Below are 15,244 nucleotides of genomic sequence, written 5' to 3' on the forward strand. Positions count from 1 at the left end.
GCGAAGAAAGCTACCCCAAGCCCCCAATGGAGTATCGGGTTAGTTTTGTTGATCATCTCATCCGCGGCCTCTCGACCCCAATCCACGATTTCCTCCGCGGTCTTCTTTTTGTTTATGGGATTCAATTGCACCAATTGACTCCCAATTCCATCCTTCACATTTCTATTTTCATCACACTTTGCGAATGCTTCCTCGGAATCCCTCCCAATTGGGCTCTGTGGAAACGCATCTTACGCCTCCGCCGCAATGGCTCCCACAACGTCACTTATAACATAGGTGGCGTTGTTATCTGTGTTCGCAACGATGTCGACTATTTCGACGTCAAATGTCCTGCTTCTGTCCAAGGATGGCGCAAAAAGTGGCTCTACATTCACGAAGAAAGCGCCAACTCCGTTGAACACAACATAGTTCCTTTCGACGGAAGTGCCAAAATTCAGCGCCGCCGCTCCTGGGATGCCGAAGCTTCCGAGGAAGAGAGAAAGGCGACAGAGGCGCTCATGTCTCGTATTCGCCAGCTTCAAAATACTCGAGGCAAAGAGCTTTACGGTGTTCAAATCACTGCCTATTTCCTTAGGATTAGAGTGCAGCCTCTCCGAGCTCGCAAAAATCCCCTTTGGACATATTACGGTAAAAATGACGCCAACAGAATCTCCGGTGATCTTTCCACCAAGGACTTGGAGAAGTTGATTCGAAGACTTTCTCGCTGGGTAAAGACCCAATTCCTTCCTCTTGTCGCGTGGAACCGTACGGCGCCGCCAATCCACTCCCGAGGTATTTTGTCTTGCCGAGTTTTTACCTTATTTTGCACTTTCTCTGCACCTCATTATATTGTCATCTCTTTTAATTTTCCTTACGGTCACTATTTTTTACAGAACCATCCTACCATGACTTCCCTTCCTCCTCTTAGGAGGGTGGAGAAGTCGAAGAACGAGCCATCGTTGCCGAAGATACTCAAGGTTCTGCTATTCGTGAAAGTGAAGTCGCGGGTTCTCACAAATCTGCGGCTTCTCATGAAAAAGAAGTTGAGTGCGAAGCCGGTGAATCGACGCAATCCCTTCCTCCTGCTGTTTCTCCCAAGAACAAAAGGAAAAGGACTGATGTTGAAGATTACGGCACCTCTAAGGCTGAAGAAGTTGTTCCTTCTCATCCGAAGGCAACTTACGATCTTTATCTTTGAATCCCTCATCAGCTCGTAAGTCGTCTTTATTTCTCTCTATTTTTGTACTCGAAATATTTAGCTTGTCTTGCTTTTTATGCTGCCGATTTTTTGATTATTAGCGATGACGAGGAAGAAGTTCCAACTACTGACGTGGCTCCTCGGACAAGCACGTCACGTCTTACTTGCCTCGGACACGCTAGTTGAAGGAGAAGAAACCTCGCCTCCTCAACAAAACGTCGTCACCACTACTCCGCCATCAAGCCCCCTTGCTCCTTCACCAAAAAGGGCAAGGGTTGAAAAGATTATTGAACCTGCCCCTCGGTTGGGCAGTTCGTCGACTCTGCTCCTAGATGATGTAAGCTTGTCGAGCATCTATATTTTCCTTATTTTGTTTTTTCACACCTTTTCTCTTTTTCATGCCGATGTTTTTCTTTACGTGTTCACGTTGAACAGCCTATGATCAAGGATCTTCTCCGCATCGGTTCCCAATTTGTTGGGTACCGTGAATATGCTAATAGAGCCGAAGGTAACGACTTTTGTACTTGCTGTTTTTCCTTGATTTTTTACTCTTGGTGCTTGTCGCGATTTTTGATCTTTCTCCTCTCTTTTTTCATATCTCGACGGAGAAACTTGCGAGAGGCTAACGAACGCGCCGACGCACTTTCTCGAAAACTTGAGCAAAGTGAGGCGGCTCGCAAGAAAGCGGACCTCGCTGCTAGCAAAGCCAAGACCGAAGCTGATGAAGCCAAGGCGAAAGCTGCTGGTGTCGAGGAAGCTGAGAAAAAGCTTAAGGATGCTACGACTGCTTTAGATGAGCACAAAGCTGCGCAAGCTTCTCGTGAAGAAGGAATCCTCAAAGCGCTGAAGACTCGAGTCGCCGTACTTTCGGTAATTTCTGCTCCCTTCTATTTTTAGGAGAATCTTTGTTTCTTGTGTTTTCACTAATACTTTGTTTCCTTGACAGTCCAAACAAACCAGGATTTTGACACGACGAATCCTGTCGATGATCCGGTCCTTGACGCACTTTCCTATACGGAGCTTCATGGGTCAGAGATTCGTGAAGGTGTATCGAATGCTAATGCGGTATTGTCGGCATTGTTCCCCTACTTCTTCCCGAAGAAGGAGGAGCTGCGACTTTCCTCAACCTTGCCAAGATGTTCAATACAGGAAGACCTTGGGTGAAGATGCGCCAAGAGAATATGAAGGTTGCCGTTGAAAACTCTTGTCGCCTTGGTTGGCGACAGTCGACAGGACTATCGGCTGGATGAAAGTTGGCGACAGAGCAAATAGAACAATCAAGGTGGAAGTCGTTGATCAAGGCGGCCAAGCCCAACACGAAGAAGATCTTGGCCTATCTCGGGATTAAGCCAGCGTCGACTCCTAGCTCGTCAAGGCCGGAGGTCTAGTTGCATGCCTCTGTTTTTCTTTGTTTCTTTTGCTTTTGTCGCCAAAGTAGTCGTTTAGCGACACGTATTTCCTTAGCTCCTTTGTAATGCCCTTGTAATTATTCCAAGAGATTAATGAAAAATTCTATCTTTGCTTGTCGTTTGATTTTATCCTGTTTATATTTCAGTTGATATTTGATAACTATACTCCAACTTCCGCTCCTTCCAATGTGTCGCCTTCTTCTTCTCACGCGAGGAGAACTTTTGCTGATCTTTTTGTCGACGATACCTTGTCGCAAGAAGCTGGACGAACCGACGGCAGCTTCGGTATGCAAAGAAGCAAACACTTGTGATGATGGAACAATCTCGCAAGTCATACGAAGCCGAAAAAGTTGCTCTCCGGCAAGCTCGCGAGGCCGTGGCTGCCAAGGAGTTTCTTGCTTCCGAGGCTGAAAAGGCGACTACTCGAGAAAATTTCATGCTCGAATTAATGAATGAAGCCGGTGCGAGATATGTCGGGTATGCTGTTTCATCCTCGATATCTTTCATCTTCATGCTATTGTCTCTTAAAAGTTTCCACTTCTTTGTTACGATAGGTGCCTTTGCGATGTTGCTGCCGAGGAAGAGAGTAAGTGCTAGGACAAACCTCCTTGTTAATCTTTCCCTGGATCATGGTTCTTTGTTTTGGGCTACCCCGGAGAGGACCCGCCAAATTGTCAGATTTCAAGATCGCACCTCTCAAACTCGCGATTTCCTTGACTTCTGTACCAAGACCTTGTCCATGGTTTACAACTCCATGTTTCCTCGGAACGTCCAACCAAAAACTCTTCTGAATTGATGGAAAGGTTTAAGGATGCTCGCAGTATCCATGATTTTGTCGAGCTCAACTAGTAGGCGGCGCCGGATTTGCTCTTATCATGCTCCGGATCTGCCACTCGAAACTTGACCTTACCCGGGTTGTCGAGAAGGTTCACCAAAAGGTAAAACGTCGGAGAGTTGGTGTTGACGGGATTAACACGAAGGTTACGCCCATAGCCGAAGAAATGATTGAGGACCTGCTTCGGATGGATGCCGACTTTTTGCCGATGGCCATTATGCCGATTTTCTTGGTGCTGCTCTGAGGAAAACAGAGTTACTCTTGATGACATACTGAATCAAGACTAGTTATTTTCTTCTTGTAGATATTTCTTCTTTGTAATCCATGACTATATTGTAAAGCAATCATTATATTTCTCTGTTTGTCTAGCCCCGAGTGTTTCGGTGAGTCGTTATTATATTTGTATATTTGCGAGGTTTTAAACCAAGGCATATATATACTTAAGGTGAATATGAGCCCCCGAGCTTTTTGCTGAGTACTATTTTGTATTTTTATTGACTCACGAGGTATTTGAATACCAAGGCAAGGTTTTTCTTTTGTCGATGAACTATATTGAAATTCGTCGGAGCAAAGATTTTGGTCATGTCGATAAAGAAGAAAAGTTATATTGTCACTATCTTTATTATATTGCAGCACCGCGAGCCCGCCTCATTAAAAACCTTCTCCGGCCCCACTCGGTGCCCCGAAAAAGGAAAAGAGTGCGTCCGAAAACTCGCAGGCGTTTCGGTACATTGAAGTTTTACAAGGACTATATTTCGACTCTAGGCGTAGAACCGCCTAAGTTGCGCCACGTTCCGGGGTTTGGCTCCTCCACCCCTGTCTTCTTGTCCTTTATCCTATATGCTCCTCCTCCGATTACTTAGTGACGATGTAAGGGCCAAGCCATGGTGACTCGAGTTTTTCATGACTTTTTTGCGTGAGCCGAAGAACTAGGTCGCCCACCTGAAAAGATCTTGGCCGCAAACGTCGGCGTGGTAATTTTTCAAGTCTGTTGATATTTGGTTACCCGAGATAATACTTCATCTCGAGCTTCATCAAGTGCGTCGACGTCGTCCTCTAGCGCTCTTCTCGATGTTTCTTCATCATATTCAGCGACACGTGGAGAGTTGTGCTCTATCTCGATTGGTAATCTTTATGCTCCATGAACCGAGAAAAAACGGAGTTTCTGCGTTCTTGTGTTTGGTGTTGTTCGGATGCTCCACAACACGCTTGGTAGTTCTTACGGCCAGGTATGTCGAGCTTTTTCCAGTGGTCCTAACAAGCGCTTCTTGATGCCATTGCAGATGATACCGTTGGCTTTCTCGACTTGCCCATTGGTTTGAGGATGTGCAAGCGACGCAAAGTTCAGCTTGATACCCACCTCTTCGCAATAATCTTTGAATTCATGGGATGTGAAGTTCTGCCGTTGTACGTGACGATGCTATGGGGCACTCCAAATCTGAAGACGAGGCCTTTTACGAATTTTCTTTGCGGATGCTCCATCCGGTGAATTTATCGGCTTCGCTTCTATCCATTTTGTAAACTTGTCGTGACTACTAGCATGTACTCCTTTCCTCCTGGCCAGGATTTGTGTAACTTACCCACCATATCAAGTCCCCATTGAGCAAAGGGCCATGACAATGGTATTGGTGCTAGCTCTGCTCTTTGGAGAGTGAGGTTTTGCGGCAAACCTTTGACACGCGTCGCAAGTTCTTACTATGTCCTTGGCGTCCTCGATTGCTGTCAACCGGTAGAATCCTGCTCGAAAAACTTTGGCTGCGATAGCTCGACTACTTGCGTGGTGGCCACATATTCCCTCGTGTACATCCTTCGAATTATTCTTCCTTCCTGCGGTGTGACGCACCTTTGCAAGACGCCTGAAATACTTCGCTTATACAATTCTCTCTTGACCACCGTGAAAGCTTTGGAGCGTCGAATTACTCGCCTTGCCTCAAGCTGGGTCGTCGGGTATTTCTTTCCTCGGGATGTATGATATGTACGGCTGCATCCACGGTATACGTATCACCATGACCAGGTCTGATCTTCTTCTTCGTCCTCTTGCTTTTCCTTGGTAGCCCCCGAGGGTTTCTTCTCCTTCTTTTTTGATTTTGTCGACTTAGTGGATCTCTCTGTTATTTCTTCCCAGAATACACTGGCGGGACTGCAAGGCATTACGACCCGATGTTTGCAAGAACATCGGCTTCGTCGTTGCTCAATCTGCTAATATGGTTTACTTCGCATCCATCGAACAACTTCTCGAGTTCGTTGTATACCTCCTTGTATGCCATCATGCTATCATTGTTGCATCACATTGGTTCATAACTTGCTGTGCCACCAGTGTGAGTCGCCAAAGATTTTTAGTCGAGTTGCTCCGCAGCTTTCGCCATCTTCATTCCATGTATGAGAGCCTCGTATTCTGCTTCATTGTTAGATGCGTTAGGGAACGTCATCCGGAGGATGTACTTCAACTTGTCGCCTTCGGGTGATATGAGTACTACTCTGCGCCGACTCCTTCCGATCTTTTGGACCCGTCGAAGTTCATGGTCCAAGTTCTCGATAAGTCTGGAGGTCCTGTATTTTGCAACTCCATCCACTCTGCGATGAAGTCCGGCAGTATTTGCGATTTTATTGCTTTTCTTTTTTCATACGTGATGTCCCGAGGGGAAAGTTCTATTCCCCAAAGGGAGACACGACCCGTAACTCACGGGTTGTTCGGTATATTTGACAAGGGAGCTTCATTGACCACTATGATCGGATGTGCCGAAAAATAGTGGCGCAATTTTCGTGCTGTCGTGAATACTCCATATGCTATCTTTTGGTACTGCGGATACCTTTGTTTAGATGGTGATAGAACTTCGGCCGACGAAGTATGCGGCCTCTGCACGCCGTGGAGTTTTCCTTCTTCTTCCCTTTCGACAACTAGCACCGTGCTCACCACTTGGGGTGTGGCTGCGATATATAGCAGGAGGGGTTCCCTTTCTTTTGGTGCCACCAGAATTGGCGGTGTCGAAATTGTGCGCTTCAAATCCTCGAAAGCTCTGTCGGCTTCTTTGTTCCACTGAAATTTATCTCCTTGTTTTATCAAAGCGTAGAACGGCAGTGCCTTTTCTCCCAGCCTAGCGACGAATCTACTCAAAGCTGCGACTCGCCCCGTTAGCTGTTGTATCTCCTTCAACTTTGTTGGCTTCCTCATTGTTACGATAGCTTTGTATTTTGTCGGGATTTGCTTCAATCCCTCTTGCTGATACTAGAAACCCCAAAAGTTCTCCTATTTGGGACGCCAAAGGAACACTTCGTCGGGTTCGGTTTGAGGCGAGAACTTATCAAGGTTGTCGAAGGTTTCCTTGAGATCCTCGATCAGCGTTGCCCCCTTTTTTGATGTTATGACGACATCATCAATGTATACTTGCACGTTCTTCCCAATCTGTGTCGCCAAACACTTCTGCATCATCCTTTGATATGTTGCTCCCGCATTTTTTAGACCAAAGGGCATTGTTCTGTAGCAAAACACGCCGTAAGGTGTAATAAACGCGGTCTTTACTTCATCATCTTCTTTCAATCTGATCTGGTTATAACCAGAATATGCATCCAGGAAGGAAAGACGTTCACATCCAGCCGTGGAGTCGATAATTTGATCGATCCTCGGGAGGGGAAAGTGATCCTTTGGACAATGTTTATTGACACACGTAAAGTCGACGCACATGCGAAGGACCTTAGTGTTTTTCTTCGGCACCAGACACGGGATTTGCTACCCATGTGGCTTGTGAATATCTCTTTGATAAAACCAGCTTCTTGTAGTCGATTAATTTACGACAGCATGGCTTTGCGGTTTGGTTCAAAAACGTCGCAAAGGTTGTTTGATTGGTCTCGCTAGTGGATCCAAGTTTAGGTGGTGCTCGGCAAGTTCCACAGGTACTCCTGGCATGTCGGTGGACACCATGCGAAGATTTTCCGGTGCTCACGGAGGAACTCGACGAGCGCGCTTTCCTATGCGATATCCATGTCGTTTGCGATAGATGTCGTCTTTTTTGGGTCTGTCGGGTGAATCTGCACCTCTTTTGAATTTTTCTCGATGCGAAAGTTGATTCTTTGTTTGGCCTTCCAACGTCTGCGATGCGTCGTAATCAGTCATGCTTTTTGACGCCAAGTACTCAGCTTGCATCCCGAAGGTTTCGACAACCGGTGGAAATCCTTGTCGCACTTATCGGCTAAGGCAAAGCTTCCTTTAGCGTGATTGGTCCCTTTGGTCCAGGCAACCTCCACAACAAGTATGTATAGTGTGGCTTGCTTTGCCATAAATCTAGCATATGCTGGTCGTCCCAACGAGAGCGTGATATTGCGACGGAAAATCTACGACTTCAAACTCGAGCCTCTCGATTCTATAATTTTCTCGGGTCCCAAGGCGAACGTCGAGATTGATCTTTCCCAATGGATAACTTGGTTTCTCCGGTGTGATGCCGTGGAACCTTGTGTCTGTTGGTTTCAAGTTTGCTAAGGATATGTTCATCTTCCTCAATGTATCTGCATACATAAGGTTTAAGCTGCTGCCGCCGTCTATGAATACTCGAGAGACATCAAATCCCGCGATAGCTTCTTTGGCGAGAATAAGTCTTGACTGCCCTGGTCGAGGAACTTGCTGCGGATGATCTGCTATTGTGAAGCCGATATCTTGTCACGACCAATTAAGGTACTCAAGCTGTTGGTGGAGGCATTTTCTCTGCCATAAACACCTGTCGTGAGATTACTTTACGAGCTCTATTGGACGGCCTTCCCTTACGAATCATCAACAACTGCTCCATTGGAATTAGGATCAACATAAGGTGGTGGTGCGAGTGCTGCCGCTATTACGAGCTGATGCCGATTGTCGTCTGTAATCGCGGGAGGAGGCGGCAAGTGAATCTCGCTTACGGGTTCTCTAGGATTTCTCTGTGCTGCCCGCGCATTAGCGTTCTCTGCATACCGCAACATTGCTTGAAAATTTCGACAATCCTTACGCAAGTGCCACATTTGTCTTTTTCCGTTCTTTGTCGAGGAAAAATGCATACGGCACGGTCCGTTCATCATCTCTTCGGGGGACACGAAAGGTCTTGGGAACCTAGGCCCGCTATTTTGCCTGTTGCGTAAATCATCCCTGTTATCACCTCGCTGCTCACTGCTTCTCTGGTAATCATCTCTGTTGCTTCCTCCTGTGTTTGTCCGAAAACCTGCCGAAATTTGTCTGGAGCGTCGTAGTTACAGTACGTCCGAGGAAATCTTCGCCTCGGTTGATAGTTTCGACCGCGGTCCTCCTCTCGCGACTGTGTCGTTTGTTGTGGACGGCGTCTTCTCCGTCTGCCCATTTATTTGCTATCTCCATTAACGCGGATCTGTCTTTGGATTGGTCCTTCCCAAGTCTTCGACGAAATCTCCACGCGACTCTGCGACAAACGCATCTATTGCTCTCTCGTCGGATATATTTTCTGCTGAGTTTTTAATGATATTCCACCTCTAGATGTACTTCCTCATTGGCTCATCGGCACGTCGACACGCTCTCAACTCCTCTAACGACGCGGGTTTTTTGCACGTGGATCTAAAGTTCTTGACGAACACATCCTCGAAACTTTCCCAGTGTCGATGGATCTGGAGCGAGTTTCTTTATCCAAGATCGTGCGGCTCCACTCAAATGCACCTGGATACTTTGCATGGCTGTTGCCCTAGTTCCTCCTGTGAGCTTCACCGTCTCCAGATAGTCGACTAGCCAATCCTCTGGATCTTGAAGGCCGTCGAACTTCTTGAAATTATCGGGTAACTTGAATCCTGAGGGGACTCGAGTTTTCCGGACTCTCCTCGTAAAGCATGGCAAGCCACACATATCTTCGTCGGTCAATTCCGGAGATTGCCGATGATCCCTTACGCTTTGCCGCGCTACGTCGACTCTTGCTGTCTTCTTGTGTCTCTTGCTCCACTTGGCCCTTCGAGTCTGCCGCATTGCTGCTGCAGGGTCGTGGACTATTTTGCCTTGCCACTCCTTCGGGAGGCGTTGATACAAACGCTGTCCCCATAGCTCCAACTCCTGCTACCGCCATATTGTACAATGTTTCCCTTGGATCACCTGGAGGTGGTTTAGACGCAAGGATAAAAGCATGTGTCGCCATATACCCAGCCTCTGGTGTCTTAGGGATGATGTTTCCTCTTGTATCTATCGACATGAAGGACATGTCGAGGTTACGGACCAAGTGCTCTCTTTCTGCTTCGGGTATGTGTTGCAGCCTTGATCTTGCTCTGTTCCACGCCTCCCGGTGGCTATCACCCGTAGTTCTAGATTGTCGACTTAGATCTGCCCGTCTCCTGCTGGATGCAGAAGCTGCCTCCTTTCTCTGTTCAACTCAATTGTCTGTTTTCCAATTCCCTGGCAGCTCGTGCGAGCCTATATTGATATGCTTGCAATTCTTGGTGTGGCTGTGGTAGCCATTGGTTCTGTGCCGTTCATAGCTCTCGCGGCTCTGTCCCACGCTGCTTGTGAAAGTTGAACTCTATCTCGCGGCTCTGGCCCGACGTATTTGTTGCCCAGGCCTTGTCGCAGATTGGAGGGATCGACGTATGGATTTCCCAAACTGTCGAAAGCCTCAGATGTCTCCTCTTGATCTTCAATGGCGTAAATCTGATGATACTTTGTACTCAGATCTACGTTGGGTTTGGTGACATCATCGTTGAGATTGATGAAGACCTTGCCCACTGTGAGAGATTTGTCGATGAAGTCGTAACTGTCGACATCGCTTGAGCCATCGCTTATATATGAGTCCGCAGATGACTCAAACGACATGTCATTGAAGATCTTGGCGAGTTTCTCTCTTGCTCTGGTGCTGACGTAGCGTGTCGCCGAGGTTTCTTCTTCTCCTGACTCGGTTGACGATGCATAGTTTGAAAAATCGGAATCGACCACCGACGATCCCGACGAAATCGGAATCTCGACACGATACGATCCTTCCTTCTCGACGCGAAAGTGAAACCTTCCGAACGTCATCTCCATGGGCTCCGCCAGATACGCATATGCATCCAAACGGGAGGGTGGGTGAGGAACAAAATCGACAAGACCAGCAGCGATCTGTTTACCTCGATCCATTGTGTTGCTTGCGGTTGACGATGTCGAAGATCTTGAGCGTGCCATCGAGATCAGCTCCTTACGCCTCTAGTTCCCACAGACGGCGCCAATTGACAAGGTATCAACTTGTCAATGCCTATGGATTGTAGGCTAGGGTTTAGTTGGAAGTAGAGGGTAAGTAGATCTCGAAGGTTTCAGCCGGAAAGTACTCGACGAATATGAAAACTAGGGTTTGCAGACAATGATTCGATTCTCTTTTCGTCCCTCGCCTCCCCCTTTATATAGGAGGTGGAGCCGAGGGATTCGTGCTATACAAGTTACAGAGTCCGGGACGGTTTCTAACTCATCCCGCCAGATTACAAATAACACTTCCTATTACAACTCTTGACTTTCCTTGATATATCTTGGGCTCCCGAATCTTCTTATTCTTCGGGTAGTGGGCTTTCAGTAAACCCCGGGTACTATCTTCGGCAGGCCCATTTGGGATGCCTATGTCACTCCTCCCCACCTTTGCTTTCTCAAGCCATGGCTAACCGAATCCTTCGGGTGCCATCCAACAATCACATACCATGGAGGAGTGTCTATTTTTGTTAATTAATTTGGGACTGGGAATCCCATTGCCAGCTCTTTTTGCAAAATTATTGGATAAGCGGATGAAGCCACTAGTCCATTGGTGAAAGTTGCCCAACAAGAATGAAAGATAAACACCACATACTTCCTCATGAGCTATAAAACATTGACACAAATCAGAGGTGATAAATTTTGAATTATTTAAAGGTAGCACTCAAGCAATTTACTTTGGAATGGCGGAGAAATACCATGTAGTAGGTAGGTATGGTGGACACAAATGGCATAGTGGTTGGCTCAAGGATTTTGGATGCATGAGAAGTATTTCCTCTCGATACAAGGCTTAGGCTAGCAAGGTTATTTGAAACAAACACAAGGATGAACCGGTGCAGCAAAACTCACATAAAAGACATATTGTAAACATTATAAGACTCTACACCATCTTCCTTGTTGTTCAAAATCTTTACTAGAAATTATCTAGACCTTAGAGAGACCAATTATGCAAACCAAGTTTTAGCAAGCTCTATGTATTTCTTCATTAATAGGTGCAAAGTATATGATGCAAGAGCTTAAACATGAGCACAACAATTGCCAAGTATCAAATTATCCAAGACATTTTACCAATTACTACATGTAGCATTTTCCGTTTCCAACCATATAACAATGAACGAAGCAGTTTCAACATTCGCCATCAACATTAAAAGCTAAGAACACATGTGTTCATACGAACCAGCGGAGCGTGTCTCTCTCCCACAGAAGCATTTATTCAAACAAAAACACAAACAAAAGCACACAGACGCTCCAAGTAAAGTACATAAGATGTGATGGAATAAAAATATAGATTCAGGGGAGAAACCTGATAATGTTGTCGATGAAGAAGGGGATGCCTTGGGCATCCCCAAGCTTAGACGCTTGAGTCTTCTTAAAATATGCAGGGGTGAACCACCGGGGCATCCCCAAGCTTAGAGCTTTCACTCTCCTTGATCATATTGCATCATTTCCCTCTCTTGATCCTTGAAAACTTCCTCCACACCAAACTCGAAACAACTCATTAGAGGGTTAGTGCATAATAAAAATTCACATGTTCAGAGGTGACATAATCATTCTTAACACTTCTGGACATTGCACAAAGCTACTGGACATTAATGGAACAAAGAAATTCATCCAACATAGCAAAAGAGGCAATGCAAAATAAAAGGCAGAATCTATCAAAACAGAACAGTCCGTAAAGACGAATTTTAAAGTGGCACCAGACTTGCTCAGATGAAAAAGCTCAAATTGAATGAAAGTTGCGTACATATCTGAGGATCGCGGATGTAAATTGGCAGATTTTTCTGAGTTACCTACAGAGAACCCTGCCCAAATTCGTGATAGGCAGAAATCCGTTTCTGCGCAGTAATCCAAATCTAGTATCAACCTTGCTATCAAAGACTTTACTTGGCACAACAATGCAATAAAATAAGATAAGGAGAGGTTGCTACAGTAGTAACAACTTCCAAGACACAAAAAAACAGTAGCAAAATAAACACATGGGTTATCTCCCAAGAAGTTCTTTCTTTATAGCCATTAAGATGGGCTCAGCAATTTTAATGATGCACTCGCGAGGAATAAGAGAAGCAAAAGAGAGCATCAAGAAGCAAATTCAAAACACATTTAAGTCTAACATGCTTCCTATGCATAGGAATCTTGTAAATAAACAAGTTCATGAAGAGCAAAGTAACAAGCATCGGAAGATAGAACAAGTGTAGCTTCAAAAATTTCAGCACATAGAGAGGTGTTTTAGTAACATGAAAATTTCTACAACCATATTTTCCTCTCTCATAATAATATCCAGTAGGATCATGAGCAAACTCAACAATATAACTATCACATAAAGCATTCTTATCATGAGTCTCATGCATAAAATTATTACTCTCCACATAGGCATAATCAATTGTATTAGTTGTAGTGGGAGCAAATTCAACAAAGTAGCTATCATTATTATTCCCATCATCAAATATAGGAGGCATATTGTAATCATAATCAAATTTATCCTCCATAACAGGCGGTACTAAAAGACCAATATCATTATAATCATCATAAATAGGAGGCAAAGTATCATCAAAGTAAATTTTCTCCTCAATGCTTGGGGGACTAAAAATATCATGCTCATCAAAGCCAGCTTCCCCAAGCTTAGAATTTTCCATATCATTAGCAACAATGGTGTTCAAAGCGTTCATACTAATATGTTCCATAGGTTTTTTAATTTTCGCATCAAACCATCCATGTCTTAAATCAGGAAATAGAATAAGAAGCTCATTGTTGTCCATTATGCCTAACTAGTGTAAACAAGAAACAAAAAGATGCAATTGCAGGATCTAAAGGAAATTGCTTTGAGCACACACACAACGGCAACAGAAAAGTACTTTACCTGGGACCGGAGTATGAGTGCCTTTTACCTTTCCTCCCCGGCAACGGCGCCAGAAAAAGAGCTTGATGGCGTGTAACACACACGTTCGTTGGGAACCCCAAGAGGAAGGTATGATGCACACAGTAGCAAGTTTTCCCTCAGAAAGAAACCAAGGTTTATCGAACCAGGAGGAGCCAAGAAGCACGTTGAAGGTTGATGGCGGCGAGATGTAGTGCGGCGCAACACCAGGGATTCCGGCGCCAACGTGGAACCTGCACAACACAACCAAAGTACTTTGCCCCAACGAAACAGTGAGGTTGTCAATCTCACCGGCTTGCTGTAACAAAGTATTAGATGTATAGTGTGGATGATGATTGTTTGCAGGAAATAGTAAAGAACAAATATTGCAGTAGATTGTATTCGATGTAAAGAATAGGACCGGGGTCCACAGTTCACTAGAGGTGTCTCTCCCATAAGATAAATAGCATGTTGGGTGAACAAATTACAGTCGGGCAATTGACAAATAGAGAGGGCATGACAATGCACATACATGATATGATAAGTATAGTGAGATTTAATTGGGCATTACGACAAAGTACATAGACCGCTATCCAGCATTCATCTATGCCTAAAAAGTCCACCTTCAGGTTATCATCCGAACCCCTTCCAGTATTAAGTTGCAAACAACAGACAATTGCATTAAGTATGGTGCGTAATGTAATCAATAACTACATCCTCAGACATAGCATCAATGTTTTATCCCTAGTGGCAACAGCACATCCACAACCTTAGAACTTTCTGTCACTGTCCCAGATTTAATGGAGGCATGAACCCACTATCGAGCATAAATACTCCCTCTTGGAGTTAAGAGTAAAAGTTGGCCAGAGCCTCTACTAATAACGGAGAGCATGCAAGATCATAAACAACACATAGGTAATAGATTGATAATCAACATAACATAGTATTCTCTATCCATCGGATCCCGACAAACACAACATATAGCATTACAGATAGATGATCTTGATCATGTTAGGCAGCTCACAAGATCCAACAATGAAGCACATAAGGAGAATACGACCATCTAGCTACTGCTATGGACCCATAGTCCAGGGGTGAACTACTCACTCATCACTCCGGAGGCGACCATGGCGGTGAAGAGTCCTCCGGGAGATGATTCCCCTCTCCGGCAGGGTGCCGGAGGCGATCTCCTGAATCCCCCGAGATGGGATTGGCGGCGGCGGCGCCTCAGTAAGGTTTTCCGTATCGTGGCTATCGGTATCGAGGCTTTAGGTCAGGGACCTTTAAATAGGCGAAGAGGCGGAGTCGGGGGGCTGACGAGGAAGCCACACAATAGGGCGGCGCGGCCAGGGCCTGGGCCACGCCGGCCTGGCGTGTGGGCCCCCAGGGCTCCCGTCTGGCGGCTCTCGGGTGTTCTGGAAGCTTCGTGGAAAAATAGGATGCTAGGCATTAATTTCGTCCGATTCCGAGAATATTTCCTTACTAGGATTTCTGAAACCAAAAACAGCAGAAAACAGCAACTGGCCCTTCGGCATCTCATCAATAGGTTAGTTCCGAAAAACGCATAAATATGACATAAAGTATGCATAAAACATGTAGATATCATCAATAATGTGGCATGGAACATAAGAAATTATCGATACGTCGGAGACGTATCACCCCCCTCACTTCTCTCCCTTCGTCTCCTTCCGTGTGATCCCTCTTCCTCCGAGTTTCACTGGACGGGCAAACACATGTGCTGCCTAGAAATATTCGACCCCTTTGCATGGATAATCATGTCGACCATTTT

The sequence above is a fragment of the Lolium perenne genome, chromosome 2 (genome assembly GCF_019359855.2).
Source record: "Lolium perenne isolate Kyuss_39 chromosome 2, Kyuss_2.0, whole genome shotgun sequence".
Lineage (NCBI taxonomy): Eukaryota > Viridiplantae > Streptophyta > Magnoliopsida > Poales > Poaceae > Lolium > Lolium perenne.